Source organism: Cupressus sempervirens, chromosome 5, assembly GCF_028749045.1.
Source record: "Cupressus sempervirens isolate cs-2001-9-10 chromosome 5, ASM2874904v1, whole genome shotgun sequence".
In the NCBI taxonomy this organism is placed as follows: domain Eukaryota; kingdom Viridiplantae; phylum Streptophyta; class Pinopsida; order Cupressales; family Cupressaceae; genus Cupressus; species Cupressus sempervirens.
Genome location: NC_143122.1, coordinates 660,159,988 through 660,175,781, shown reverse-complemented (window position 1 = coordinate 660,175,781; position 15,794 = coordinate 660,159,988). Strand labels below are relative to the sequence as shown.

The following is a 15,794-nucleotide window of genomic DNA, read 5'->3' as shown; positions in this document are numbered from 1 at the left end:
AAAAAAATCTATCATATGGGTATACAAATAAATTACATATTCAAAAAGAAGATTCTAGACACTACAATTTTTATTTCTGAAGTTTTTTTATATTTAATCTCCAAATGGCTCAAATTTTAGCATCAATTGACAAAAGATTTCAAAAATAGGAAAAACACTTCCACTTTTTGGCCAAAAGTGAGACCCAACTTCTTGCACTGACCCACCTCTAGTTTGAATATTTATGTGTTATATTGTTAACAAAAGTCAGAACTACTTTTTAGCTATTGCATAGATTGCAACTTGATAAAATCTAGATAATAGAGTATTCTCTTCTCTCAAATGTTGTGTGTTAGATATGATAAGAAAATAAAAACCAAACATAGTAATATTTTTAATATAAATTGTTAGTGTATGTATTAAGATAAATAAATGTACCATCAATTGAATCTATGAATGCACTAGGTCCTACAATAGGACTCATAAAATGCATGTTCTTAGGCTTCATAATTTGTAAGATTTGTTGGCTATCTATTTCAACCAACTTCTAGCCTATGAAATTTCCAATAAATAGTCGTTAAATTTTTTTAGTTTATTTTTTTTTCATATTTCTATCATCTATTATATATCTAGCATAGAAACTAGCCATTTAATCCTATATATGTTATTATATTCTAATTGTAAAATATGTTCATTGTTTATAGTAGCATATAAGTATTTTGTAGCTCCATTTGTTTAGTAGGATTTGACAAAAGTAATGTCAAATTTGAATACCTCAATAGCTATTTAGACCTTGTAATGTGTTGATTCTTAAATAGAATAGTTCCTTTTAATATTTTGATGATATTTCATTCCACCAATATTTTGTCTTTACACAATTTTATGAACAAATTAGAAATGGCTTGTTATGAGATCCTTAATCCTTTACTCCTACATTTTAGTCATAAAAAAATCATTATTTTTTTTTTCACTTATCCTACTTGGATTAGTTTTTGCTAGATTGGGAGATGTTTGAAGAAAATATTTTAATAGATGTTTCAAGGGCATACACCAAACTATCAGCCCCATGGGTATATAATTGGATATCATAGCCAATACCGAATTCTACATGGCTAACGTTTGTTTGGTTTCTACTCTAGTTACACTATTCAATTTATAAGTTTTTCTTGTTTCAAATTTTACAATGATACCATTGAAATGCTTGTAATGCAATTTGACTAAAGGTCACGATCTCAAAAGAAAAAGTAGAACTAATAGAGAGATTATTGAAAAATAAAGATTAAAAATTTAAAATCAAAAAATTATAAACTAATCAAATTTGATAATAGGTCATTTTGTCAAAAAAATATTGAGAACCAATACCAAGCTTATCAACCAATACTTAATATTGCACTATGATCCTAAGAGATACCTCAAATAGTAGCATTTCCAACTTGATCACTAAAAGACTAATTAAATTTACTTAAAATTAGGCATGGTAGTAGTCATACTTATCTGATTATTTAATTTTAAAAAGGATTTTTTGTGCTAGTGAAAATGATAGGAGAATAATCAAGAGTGGCTCACAACAACTTTTATTTTCAACAAAATATTTACTTATTAATTATATATCAAACTTTGATAGGTTTTTCACTCCATAACTAAATGATAGATTTATTTACCCTAAAACCTAATTGATATTCCTAGTAGAACAATTTAAAATCCCTATGATTCAAACAAATATTCTACCTAATGAGATCAAGATCATTGTAACACAACATATTATGAACTTTCTCTTGGAAATATAAGAGGAGTAACTAAGAGGGAAGGGGTGAATTAGTTACCACAAAAATAAATCCCAGATCCCTTAGATGTCAATACCAATCAAAACTTAGTGTATGCAAAACTCTACTATAACTTGACAAATACATAGGCACTTGGTTTACACTAACAAATAATGTAACTCGGTAAACACTAAAATAACACAGCAAATGGTTATCATGAAAATCTTAAGATATTATCTATGATTGATCTTACTTTAAATTAGTTGCAAACACATAAAATAAATAGCATGAACACAATTGACACCAAGATTTTAACGTGGAAACCTAATTTGGGAAAAACAACCACTAGCAACTAGTTACTGATTTTCACTTTTCTAAAGTGAGCCCTATTAGGATCCAACCCTATTAAAGGTTATAAAAAACATTGTTAGGTGTGACCCTATTAGATTATTTAATCAGCCTATTGGGAGTGGCCTTGTTAGAGGTCTTTAGACAATTCAATAAAAATGCCACCTTGTTAGGGGATTTACAAATAGTTGTTAAGCCAACTTTGTTAAGAGATTTAAATCACTGCTACAATGGTGAGAGAGTAACAATAAGATGACTTTATTCATGATGCAACTAAATTTCTAATTATAGCTCACAATTCTGTCTTGTATACTTGATCCTTCCCGATTGAATGTATCTTTGCATCTCAACAAGGATATTATGTTTATCTTTCTAATTTGCTTCTCTAAGCATCATCAAATCTTCAATTACGTTCCACTTATGATTCCTCTTCTAATCCTCAACTTGACCTTATATTTATATCTTACACATTGTGAAGCCAACTTGAATATAACTTAGAATAATTTATATTGATTTTCTCAGTCGACTAGAACCAACAAACAATTCAATTGAACTCAATATGCCAAAGCAATAAAATCTTTCGTTAGCTTACCTTGCTCGGTAGACACTGACTAAGAAATGATTTTCCTATGTTAACCAAGTGAACTTGTTTAACACTAAGCTTCTGCAAACTTTCCTTTGTCACCTAAGTGAACTTGGTAGATAATGTCTTCTAAACTAGGAAAACTTTGGAATGCTCAGCAGACATAGGAAACTGTCTTCAATGCCTGAGTGAACTTGACATAAACTGACTAGTAATGATATGATATTTTGTGTAACATCCATGACAATACACAATTAATTAATTATTGTTGAATTAATAGCAACCAAAATAAGGGGGTTGGCCCATAGCAGAAGACTGGTCAACTACCAATGGATTACCATCAAAACAAAACTAACCCCTATTGCTACTAGAAACAAAAACAAGATTTGCAACCATAATAACAAGAGTATCAACAGGTTTAAACAAAATGCTTGTAATAAAACATAAGAGTCTAAAGAAAAATATTAACAAAGTCATAATAGCCTTGCAAACTAATAAGTCCAGTAACCAGTAGATTAACAACATTAAAAAGAAAAAGGAGGGAGCCCTTAAGATTTCTTGGCCTCTTTCCTCCCCATGATGATGTTCACCTAGTCTTCTACTAGGAAGTCAAATAGCATCTTAGAATCCTCCTTAGGTAGGTCCCCATCGACATCCTTGAGTAGGCATAGCATGGTTGCCACCTCATGTGTCACTTTAACCATGAACCTAGTTCGTAGGAGCATTCGCTCCTCAAGAGCATGAATTCTCTCGCACACCTCATTACTAGCCTTATGCTGAGTACCCAGATGACCTTCAATACCAGTCTTTGTGGTATCTTGCACAAATAGGGGGTTAGTAGAATTTTCAAAAATAGCCTTAGCAGGGGAGAAGATCGTTACATGGGAAGGCATCCTATCCACCATATCAAGGAACTGATCATTTGTTAGGTCCACACACCCTAACTCAATCATCACTGAGACATGCAACACATCCTTATTCTCCTTACCCTCACCCAAACATGACCTAAAGGAGTCTGAATCCTCCTCCTCCACCTCATCCGTACCTCCAACCCCAAAGTTCACCGCTTTTTCTTTCATCCTCAGTTTGGAGCAGCCCAAATCCTCCAAATCTGACTCCTCTTCCTACAAGGCTCCCTCCTTCAACTTCATCTTACCATGGGATTTTGATAACCTCCCCGACCTCCTCCTACCCCCTCTTCCCTCCTCCTTTGACTTCACCACCACCTTTCCCTTCTCTTTATCCTACTTCCCTCTCTTCTCCAAGTGGGAGGGATTCACTAGGGACCCACTGAGTGAAGGCTGTGGGGTAGGGGCTCTGGGACCCGTAATACTAAGGGGAACAATTTGGGGCCGAGGGTTTGGATGGATAGGAATGTCAATTTCCACAATCCTAGGGGGGGGGCCAGGGCAAGTTGGAATTAGTACAAACTAAAAATTAAACCTTGGTATAAAATGGTGAAATTAACCCCCTTTTTCATTTTTTCTTTCACATCAACAATAGAATCCTCGAAATCTTGTAGCAGGAAGAAAGGAAGAGAAATGAAATCATAGTGGCAAAGTGATTAAGGAGAGGAAAGTGATAGTAGTAGTAGGCTCCATACCTTCCTTCTAGGGTAAGATATTTCTTCAAAACTAGAAAAAACTCATTCCATGGGTTAGGAAGCTTCTCCCGCATAAAACCACCTCTATGTCAAAGTGGTTCCTCACCATCCATGAAGAAACGTTATAGGCTTGCATCATCAGTCACCCTCATCACCTTCTGCCATTTCCTACCCCTCATGGGCAAGCCCATTGCCAGAGCAATCACCTCCTCCAAAATATGAAACGAGATACCATTTTTGTTAACTCATAGGTTCTCCTAGGAGTTAAGGAATTGCATAGAGAAATTATCATCGTGGCCACTAAGTGCCTCCATAAACGAGACAAAACCACCTTCCTTAAGAATATGCCACACTAGGAGCTTCCTCATGTTTTCATCGATCATAGCCAGTTCAATGTATATCAAATTGCCACCCATCTCTGCAATTTTAATCGCTCCTATCTTCCCTTCAAAGCCCAGACACAATTTCTAAAAAATACTTCACTCTTAGGCAGAAAAACCCACAAGCAGAGACGATAATCACAATTAATAATAATAACAAAAATAACCAACCTGGTAAGAAAGATCACATGTTAGCCACAACGATCTATCTCTCAATCATTTCCAGCATTCCCAACACATATCGAACCTTTAAAAAATAATACCTTTCTTTGTACGACATACGATGACTCATTTAGGGAAATAAATTTAAAAATCCCCCATTTCAAACTTCCAATTTTTGGGCCATGTGTAGTTAATAGCACCCATACTTAATTCTTTACACCTTGCCACTTGTACTTCAAGGACATGTCCTCCCTACCAGCTCAATATCATTATACAGAATATCTAGCTAGGACTCATCATTTCTCACTTTGTGGTTCACTAACTCCCTTACCAACTTTGGTAATGTGTTCAAATCCCTCCAACATCTAAGCCCCTTCACCTTTAATCCAATTGCCACCATTTCATTAGCCACACTATTTCCCTCCCGAAAGATGTGATTCAAATAAAACCTATTAAGAGTAGTTAATAGGTACTTGATATCATCAATCACAAATTTAATAGCCCATCCCTCCCTTGTATTACCAATGACAGTCTCAATAATTATTTTAGAATCACCTTAAATTTGCACATCTCTCCAACCCACACTTATGACCAACTTCAATCCCCAATACAGAGCCATCACCTTCACTGTATTATTAGAAACTTTCCCTAACTCACCAGTATATGCCAACAACATCCTTCCCTTACTATCCCTGACTATCCCTCCCCCTATCGAGCCCTCCTTTCTAGTTGTACCATCAAAATTAAGTTTGACCCAATTTGCAGGTGGGGGTCTCCATCGGGTTCTTTCTCTAGCCAGAAGATTAGAATTATTGATTTCCATAATCCCTTCTGCCAATGACCAACACTTCATCACCCTAATCAATTTTTTCCAAGACTTTCATCTTCAAAGTAGATTATTTCATGAATCACAAGATATTCCTAGGTAGAATTATAATTTTTCCATTCATTTTAAATTAGATTAACAACAAAGAAGAGTGACAAAGGTGCATGGTAATAATTTTCTATATCATATTTAGGAAAAAAAATTTCATTTAAGATTTATTATCTATTGTGCAGATAACTTTCCATATTTAGAAACCAAATTACTTTAGCTATTAAGGTTTAAAAGTAAACCTTTCTTAATCTATTTAGCTAATTTTGTTTGTTCATGAAAAATGCATCTTTGCCATAACATTAGAACCAAAGATATAAAGTTCAAAAATTTCCTCATTCATATATATTACAAAAAATTTACAACTTAGATCCCTTTATTCATTGTTGTACAAACCAAAAGATGATATCAAATTGCCCTTCCCCTAGAGAATTTCTTGAGAAGTTGTGTCCTTCATATTAAGCACAATTGTTGTTAATGAAATCAACTTTTGAGCAAGAAACAAAGAAACATTAACATTTTATATAGTTTAGAAACTGGTTGTCATAGAATCAATCATAATTTGTTTCAATATAGAAAAATAAACATAAGGGTTTTGAAAGATGAATGTAAATAAAAAATAAGAAAATATAAAAATCTTAGATTGATAGATAAAGTTAGATCAGAAAACCTGATATGATGACAACAAAGAAATATGTTGAATTTTAGAGTCATTGTGGTTAATGAAATGATGCAAGGACCCATGCCTAGTGGATGTATACATGATACCCTATATTATTTTAAGTTGTGCTCTTTGTTGTCTTTTGAGCCTTAGTAAAGAGGAATATGCATGAATAAATTTATTTTTAATATGTTTAGTCCATGACCTCTATAATTAGATGACTTAAACATCACACACTAAGGTTTGACTCTTAGGCTAAAAGTGTTAAATAGTGAAAATTGATTTATTTCTTTCAAGCTTAATTGTTTCCTTAATTTTTGATATTTAAGGGTAGACCTCTGTAACCTCCTGAACAACTACTAAAAGAATATTGGTTGTAGATTAAATATTTTCAACACATTCTACTCCTTTATGATGGGTGATGCCTTGTCACCTAGATCAGTGAACAAAACCTATACAACTCAACTCATGGCTCATCTATATGAAGAAAACCATGCAAATCAACCAACTATCAATGCAATATGTAGTAACAAGAACCTAAATACCCTCTACAAAAATAGTAGGACCAACGTTGTTGTATTTGGTGGTTTCTTGGTAACACACACCATCCATTAAACTAATATACAAAAACACAAGTTCGAACACCATTACTTTGATAATGGCTCCTTCTTGTGCATAGATACCTAACATTCCCCCAAACTCACCAAGATAAATGTGACATCATTTATTTGACACAATGAACCAATAATCTTTCATTAAAATAGACCCCACATAAATATGATAGCAACAAAATGAGGATATATAATTGATTGTGAACAAAAAGATTAATCATGGTTTAAGTTCTAACCCTTGGAAAGATTTCTTTGCATTGGTAGGAACTAAATAAAGCATAGATGATGAAAGCATCTCTAACCAAAAAGAATGGAAAAGTCATTAATCTATATCTAATGTCTTTAGATATCAGAAATAAATGAGCTAGAACAAAATGATGGGGAAATCTTAAAAAGTTCTAAATTTAACCCCTTTCAATTGTAGATATTGAAATTAGGTTACGAATAGTAACATAATGTGATTCTTTAAACCTAAGAGGAAAAACAACATGGTAAATGAAAATATCTAATGTAAACTAGCCATTAACTAATAATGGTGCATATTTCCAACTTCAATTTTCTTATGCAGCATCAAACTCTAATCTTTCATGCACCGTTCATTAATTTGGGATCTCCACTACATATAACCCATTTTTCTCATGCCCAAATTGAAGTCACTAATGTAACATAAATGCAGATCGAGCCATAGTCTCAACTGAGGCTATTTATTTCTAACATTAGGTTAACTATTTGATGTACCAGTTAAACACCAACTATTGCATTAAACTTAAAGATTTTCTATAGATTTTATTTTTCATATATCTTGCATTATTATGTAGATTGTAATAAATCATCGAATATAGATTTTAGTCAGTAGCTCTTTTGTGCCTTTTATTTACACAATTTATCTTCATTCTTCTAGCAAGATTCTTCTTTTAATTTTTTAGGTTTAGCTACAAATCATACATGGTATCAGAGCATAGGGATCTAGAAGAAGAAGTCTTATATTCATTGTAGGTATTGCAGATGAAATCTTGTTTAGAATGAAAAAATTTCATTAGTTTGGGCATTGTTAATGTGTTTCTTTTTGTAATCATGAACTAAGATAATGTTCCATTTTTTTGGGAGATCAATCGCATCTAGTATTTATTTTCAACCTTCTATCATCAAGATAACCCCAAAGAATTATTTGTCTTGGAAAAAGGGGATAGAGAATCACTGCCTTGAGCAAGATCTATTTCCCTATCTCCTCAGATATGTTTATGAGCCAAGCGATTATGAACAAAAATTTGCATGGTTGAATAGTAATGATATTATCTATGGACTAACATGTCTTACTATTTTTGAAGATATTTTATATCTTATAGAGCACACATAGTTCCCTTTCATTGCTTGGACCATCATCCAACAATTGTATGGAGACATTGATTCTTCATCTAAAAATGACGATTCCTTGGATAACTAGTCTTCAATGGGTGATACTAAGATTTTAATTGCCTCATCTTTTGAGAACACATCCTTTTTAGATGATTAGTTTATTGATAACCCTGGTGCTCCTGTTATTTTTTCAAAGATTAGAGTTTCTTCATCAAAAGCTTCCAATGTTTCTTTGCAATAGGATTATTTGTGCCTTTCAGATTCAATTCATTGGGATAGATTTCTATGAGACATATCATTTTTGTTTGTAGAATCCTTCATTTTAAATCTAGATGACAATAATGATTTTATTCATCTTCTCTCTGATAAAGGCAACTCTTCTTTAACTTTTGTGAGGGAACCTTCTAGCCCTATTCTTCCTTCTCTACATAGTCACTCTTCATAGATTGATATGAGTTTGGATACATTTGCACAACATTCTGAGAAGATATATTTCCCTTTGAGGTGAAAAAATATGTCTTTTGATTATGTTCTACATAAGTCTCTAAAACATTCTAGCCATTTCAAGATCTACGTGGAGACTATGGAGCAATTTTATGAGGCATCATACATCTTGACTACATATTCCTTTCAAGATGGGGAGATTTCATTCATACATCTTCTATTTTGTTTCTTCCAAAAGGGAAGAATGTTTTTCAAGATCATGGACCACACTCTGTGCACAATTTTGAACATCTACCATTGACTACACATTGTGAAGAGATCTATCTTCTCTTTCATTTCACTTTTTTGGAGATCTTGTTGGGCTGAACGAAATTGTAGTATGGTAGTTTTATTGCTTTATTAGCATCTATTTTGAAGGTGGGATTTATTCGCACTAGGTTTTCCCTCTTTCCTCTTTATTTTCCTCAAAATTTTATTTTCTCCAAAGTTAAAATTAAGGGGGTGTGTCGGTGCATAATTCCAACTTCAGTTTTCTCATGCAACATCAAACTCCAATCTTTCATGCACCGCCCATTAATTTGGGATCTCCGCTGCATATAACCCATTTTTCTCATGCCCAAATTGAAGTCACTAATGCAACATTATCTCAGATTGATCCACAGTCTTTACTGGGGCTCTTTGTTTCTAGCGTCTGGTTAACTGTTTGATGTACTAGTTAAACACCAGCTGCTGCATTAGATTTAAGATTTTCTAAAGATTTTATTTTAAATATATATTACATTATTATGTAGATTGTAATCAATCAATGAATATAGATTTTATTCAATAGCTCTGTTTTCTCTTTTTTTTTCTACAATTTGTCTTCTTTCTTCCAGTTCAGATTTAGTTGAAAATCTTACAACTAATAGGCAACTAAAATTATCACGAAGACTACACCTCTATTGTAAGTTTTGTACCAAGAAATTTATACCACCATCCAGGACGAATAAATCGAACGTGTCAATGCAGTTCACCTCTAGCGCTTAGTATGAACTTAAAGATCATGGACATTTTCAAAACAAGATTTTGACGAACGAAGCTTTTGATCAACGGAAGTTCATGAATCCTATGTCTGATTGTTGCTATTTAGTCGACGATTTTTCAAAAACAAAATTTGTTATTCACATAGAGTACTTATGGTTTTTCTTCATTTAATGAAAATGTAATGTTTTCCATTGAAAGAATTTTCAAAACCATTTTCTGAAGAACTGACTATTAAAGCTACTAAACTATTGTTTGACGAGATTACCACTCCCCATCACTGCAGTATATGTAAATAGATACGGAGAATTGTGCACAACCCCGCTTAATGTACTATATATCATTTGTAAGGAAGGAAATATTCAGGGTAACAAGTTGAGTGCTTAAAACCAAGCTGCTTCGGTCCAATTCAGTATCACAAACACACAAGTTTGTATTAACAGTTTCATCAACACAATTCAGCAATTGACATATATGAACAAATCTATGAACCTCCAATATTCCATACGCAATGAATTTGCAAAACCAACAATAATTATATCAGAACCCAACATATGGACCCTATACTGTGGCCATCAATAAGGCCTTGCAGAAACATGATATCAGAGACAATAATTTTCTTTTCCTCACTTGGTTAAAAAAATATATGCTGCCTATATTCGGGCAATCAATAAGGCCTGTTACCAATATAGTTGCCCGGTGGGTCATAGCTGCATATGATCCAAGTGTCATTGTTCTTACATTTTATAATAGCACATCCAACAGTTTCGGTCGTTGCCCATACAATCTGAGTATAGTGTGTGCAATCTGAGCCTGTGCAAGTGTTATTTGCATGAACATACCACTTCTTTTCATCAATCCAAGCATCTACTGCCTGTAGAGGTGTCCAATTTGGGCCGCTTCCCCAGAATATATTTTCACCGTAGGGCGAGTCTTCTGAATGCTCGAGAAGGCAGTCATTTCTTCTCTTTCTCGCATAGTTACGTGCATAAGTTGCAACTGTGCGGTTCCATGTAAGCAAGGGAACTCCAACGGCTTCTCTCGCCTTGTTCTGTGGATCAAGGAATTGCTTTATGGCATCTGAGCTGCTTATGCCCTCCACACTGCCTAATATGCCCACCATTAAAAGCATGAGAAGCAGATAGAAAAATATACCCATCTTTATGACAACAAAAATTCTAATCTTGCAATACTGCTAAAAAGTTGAAAACAATTGATAAGATCTGAACCGATTTTTGAGAAATACTTGAGATAATGTTCGCAACAACGTCTGTGTTCTTAAATACAAAGGCAAGATGATATAATTATAGATTGAGTAAACAATGTAGACGGCCTCCCAGAGAATATAATCACTCCAATCCTTATCGCTTTGAGCTACGATGTCTTCATTCCCACAAATAATCGTATTTCCGCCGGCCACCTTTCTCTGACTTCTTTTGGCTTGTTGCCCAAGTTTGATTTTTTTAAGAGCGATTTGGTGCGCGAAGTTTTATTTAGCCAGATCAACAACGCGTTTTGCATTAAGAAACTCAGCCGACGCTGTAAATGTGCCGCCCGTGGCAGGCGGTACATTAAGCAGAGACCGCGGGTTGTTGCTTTAGACATGGGCCAAACTGGAGACGATTTTTATTAGATTCATCGCTCTGGTGTTTCAGCTGTTTATTTTTTGGATTCTTACTTTTCTTTCTCTGAAGGCCATTCACTCTGCCAGCCGATGACATGATTTTCGATGGCTCAAACGTGTAAAATTTTCATTTCTCCAGGTCAGATTCATATAATTATACTGCTAACGACGAACGTGCAATCTTCGATTTTATTTAATTAAGATGCAAGATTTATTTAATTACGTACCCCGTGTTTTACACCATTTGTTTTCTACGTTCGCTGAACAAGGCGGCCCTATATATAAATGCGTGTAAGATAACATGACATAAACTGGCAACTGTGTTTTAACAGCCATGTATGTATGTATGCATGCATACATGCGTGCGTAAGTATATATTATATTTTTATCTATGTTATCTTTTTTCTCTTTTCCATTCTCTTCGCTTGGTATCAGGTTTAAATTTAAATTTAATAAAGTTAGAGATATTGTATTTTCATTATAGATCTTTCCAATTAACAATAATAAGCACACGCTTGGCCATTCTAGAAATTCTCTTATTTTTGGTGATTATAATAAAAATAAATTAAAAAATGGTAGCTTGTACATGATGGTTTTATGTAATGAAGCTGATCTAGTACAATACAGTTATATATCTTAGTGAAGGAAGAGCTTACTCAAAGATAATAAAAATGGATTTCAAAGATCCCTTTTGCGTCGTTCAAACAACATATAAAAGGATTTTTCTAAGAACCACACTAGAAACAAAGACGAATGTTCAAAATGAAATTTCCTAAATAGAAAATCTTAAGAAGATTATTTAAATCTAATAATAGAAGATATAAAATAGCTTATCCACAAACTTTGAAGCCATAGTCATGGTTATAAAAGAAACAAAAAGCATCTGATTTTCTTTTATAGATAGACTTATGTCTCTCTTATTTCTCAAGAGAAAATTTCAAGTCCAATGTCATTCCTATAATAGGAATGACTATTATTCAAATGAACTTAAAAGGAAATAAGAGTGTTTTAGCATAATATACAAAAATAAATAGAGAAAAGTAAAGCTAAACAAATATGCTCTAATATGCAATATTTCATAATAAAAAAATTAAAGGATATATGACTTTTTTTATAATTGGATGAATATGTTTTAATTTTTTCATCGAAGGCCTATTAATTGCTCAAAATAGATAAAACATAATTGTATGTTTTCAATTTAGAAAAAATTAATTAGTTTATATGTGTTTTTCCTTAGGAAAGACCTTATTCTACCTAAATTTAGTCATAAAATTTTAGAAAGTAAATTATAGAAAATATAGATATTGTAGATACATTATATAGGATCTATATTTTGTCAATTGTGTTGAGTACTAATGTTAGTAAATTCTTGCAAATAATCATGTTTGTAGCTTTTCTTGTAGGTGTTTATTATATTGACCATGACCATATTAAGTAAAGATGGATAAGACCTAAACCCTTAATTAAAATTAAACACAAAGTCAAGTACAAAAAAATGAAAAAAAGGTTCACAAGAAGTGACACCTTACTAAAACATAAAGAACCCAAAAAGATAAAATTAGAACTAAAATAGAAAAAAAAATTAGCAATAAACAAGAAACAAGCATGAACCAACAACATAAAAATGAGACCCACCAACACTAACCTACACAACAACCACTAGCAACAAAACCTAGCTACTTCTTTAGCTTTTCAATCTTTTCTTGAAATGAAGGTTGTTCAGGAGGGTGGGAGGAAGCACCATCCCACAAACCAACATCATGTTTCGTAAAAACATGCAAATCTTCATCTTTTTCCCTAACTTCCTCTCTCTTTTTCATTTTGATCTTCATTTCCTCTAGCTCCCCTTGAATCCATCCGCTGTTAATATCCCTCCTATCCTTTTCCACTTTCTTCTCTGCAAAAGGGTCTTTAATTTCACTAGTACAAAAATAGCAATATGTGACTAAAAAACCACTAAAATTTGTATATATGTGACTAAACCTAATCACATGACTAATAGTAGTTAATATCCAGTCATTTATAACACTACTAAATTTATTACTAAGCAATTTTAGTCATTTATTTGATCACTAATTTTTATCATTGATTTAGTGATATATTTAGTAACAGATTCAATAGTTGATTTAGTAATATATTTAATCATGTGGGTAGTCACATATTTCATAGTATATTTAATCACATATTTAGTTTTATATTTGATCAGTTATTTACTCACATATTTAGCAGTATATTAAGTAGCATATTTGATCACATATTTAGTATATTTAGTCAACTTTTTAGTGTTATATTTAGTAGCATATCTAGTAGTATATTTGATCAAATATTTAGTAGTATATTTAATAGTGTATTTGGTCATAATAAGGCACAATGGAATCAAAACACCATATATTTTCTTGTAAAGTAGGTGCCCTTCCATCTAGCCAGCACCCTTTAAAGAATAATCATACAATTTGTAATCATTTTACATTGTCTTGGTTCTTATCTTTTGAGTTAATCCCAATAATCTCTTTAGTAATTTATACCTAGTTTCCATATATAATTAGTGTACATTTATCTTGATTTTTTATTGCATGGAAATATAATTAATTATTGTACTTAGAAATAGCTCAATTTCCTCTATCTACATGATGTATAATTCTCCTTAAGTTCTACATCATATAGTTAGAAATATCAATCAACATATTAATTAAACATCACCATTGTCAGAAATTGTTTAAATGTCTAATCATGACTCATAATTTGTACAAAGCAACAAAGATTAGATGTCATAGAAATCAGATGAACAAAATATTTAAAATTTAGTTACATGGAAACACAAAAAGTGTACAATTGATTTTCATAACTTTATTGATTTATCAAAGATGGAATATAATTTTTTTTTACGATGACCTTAGGATAGAGTGGTTTCAAAAATCTGAAAATTTTGGCTCTTACATCAAATTATGAGTAAATTAAAATCATGAAGGTACAATCAATGCTAGGATTGTTGCACACCAGATTTGAACAGGATGCAAGTTTGAATTATCATTTGGTTCCAACAAGCATTGGATGTCATAAACTCTCTTGCACTTTCCACTATCAAACAAGAGTCATAGGGCATCCAAGTTCCTTCCAAAGAAGGTATGGTGGGATGCTAGAAGTTTCATGTTGGAATGCAAAGTTTCTAGGTCTAACTATAGTCAAGGGAGCTTTCAAACTGGTCAAGCATATATGTGTTGTTAGGGACATTCCAAATGGTCAAGCTTCTATTTTGTTTTTCAAGCTCTACTTCTCTTCATGTGACCTATATTATTTGACATGCTACCTCAAAGAGGTGCAATTTATGATGAAATGATTTCATATTAATCCCAAAATAGTTTCTAGAAGCTCACATGATCATTACATTGATAAAGAACTTTCAACCAAAGATAAATTATGTGAATGCGTAGAAAAAGCATCTGATCTCTATTAACAAAGAAAATTTATTTCATAAAGTATAATGATTACAAATTTTGTTTGCAATATGAGCATAAATAGAGAATACTTTACCAAAAATTGTATCAAAATGGAAGCATAGATGGTGTTGACTTAGATACATGTGATCTCACGACAAATGTTTGACCGAATGCCTCAAGGAATTATCACAAGAAATGAAATAAAATGATTTTAGAACCTTCACAAAGGATATTGGTCTGAAAAGGTTTCTAAAAAACTAAAAAGACTGCAAATGGTAGGTGTGAAGCCATGTTCCATAGTCTCAACCAATATTTTATCCTTTTACAACCAATTATGGACATGCATCGAAAGATAAAGTGAAATTTTGTAGAGTTTGAAGAAAAACAAGGAACCCAACCAATTGAAATTAGCTCCACATAAAGGTATTATAGCTGGAAATTTAAGAACAAGCTATTGAATCCTCATAGAAATGTGTCAATTCCTTATTGTTGAGAATATCTTATTCAGACATATAGTTGTGATTGTTTAACAATATAACATAAGGCAATGTTTGGGATGTTTAAAATTATTTTAATATTTAAAAGAATTACTTTTGGGGTCATTTTGTTGATATTTTTCCACAAGAAAAAATGGGAGTGCCTGGGAGTAGCGACAATGCTCCCATTTCTATTCTGAACATAGTCGTGTCAGGTATAGGAGGGTAAAAGCGCATACCTATGTCACTCTTTTTTGAAGAAAAGGGATGACAAAAGTATAACTATTCACCTTCAATGGCATAAAATTATTATTATTTTGAATTTGAAAATGAAGTAAACTAATGAAATGTGTAGAAGTGGATGAAGTTTAGGATTATAATTTTTAATAATTATTTGGAATAAGAATTGATATATTTTCCTAATTTTTATAGATAATTTTTAGCTATTTAAAAATGCTAAAAATTAGGGGTCT

General features: G+C 32.4%; 1 pseudogene; it reads right to left on the bottom strand.

Moving 5' to 3' along the window:
- Positions 1–10,451: 10,451 nt before the first annotated feature.
- LOC149557621 (pathogenesis-related protein PR-1 pseudogene) lies at positions 10,452–10,943 on the bottom strand (annotated as a pseudogene).
- Positions 10,944–15,794: the final 4,851 nt, after the last annotated feature.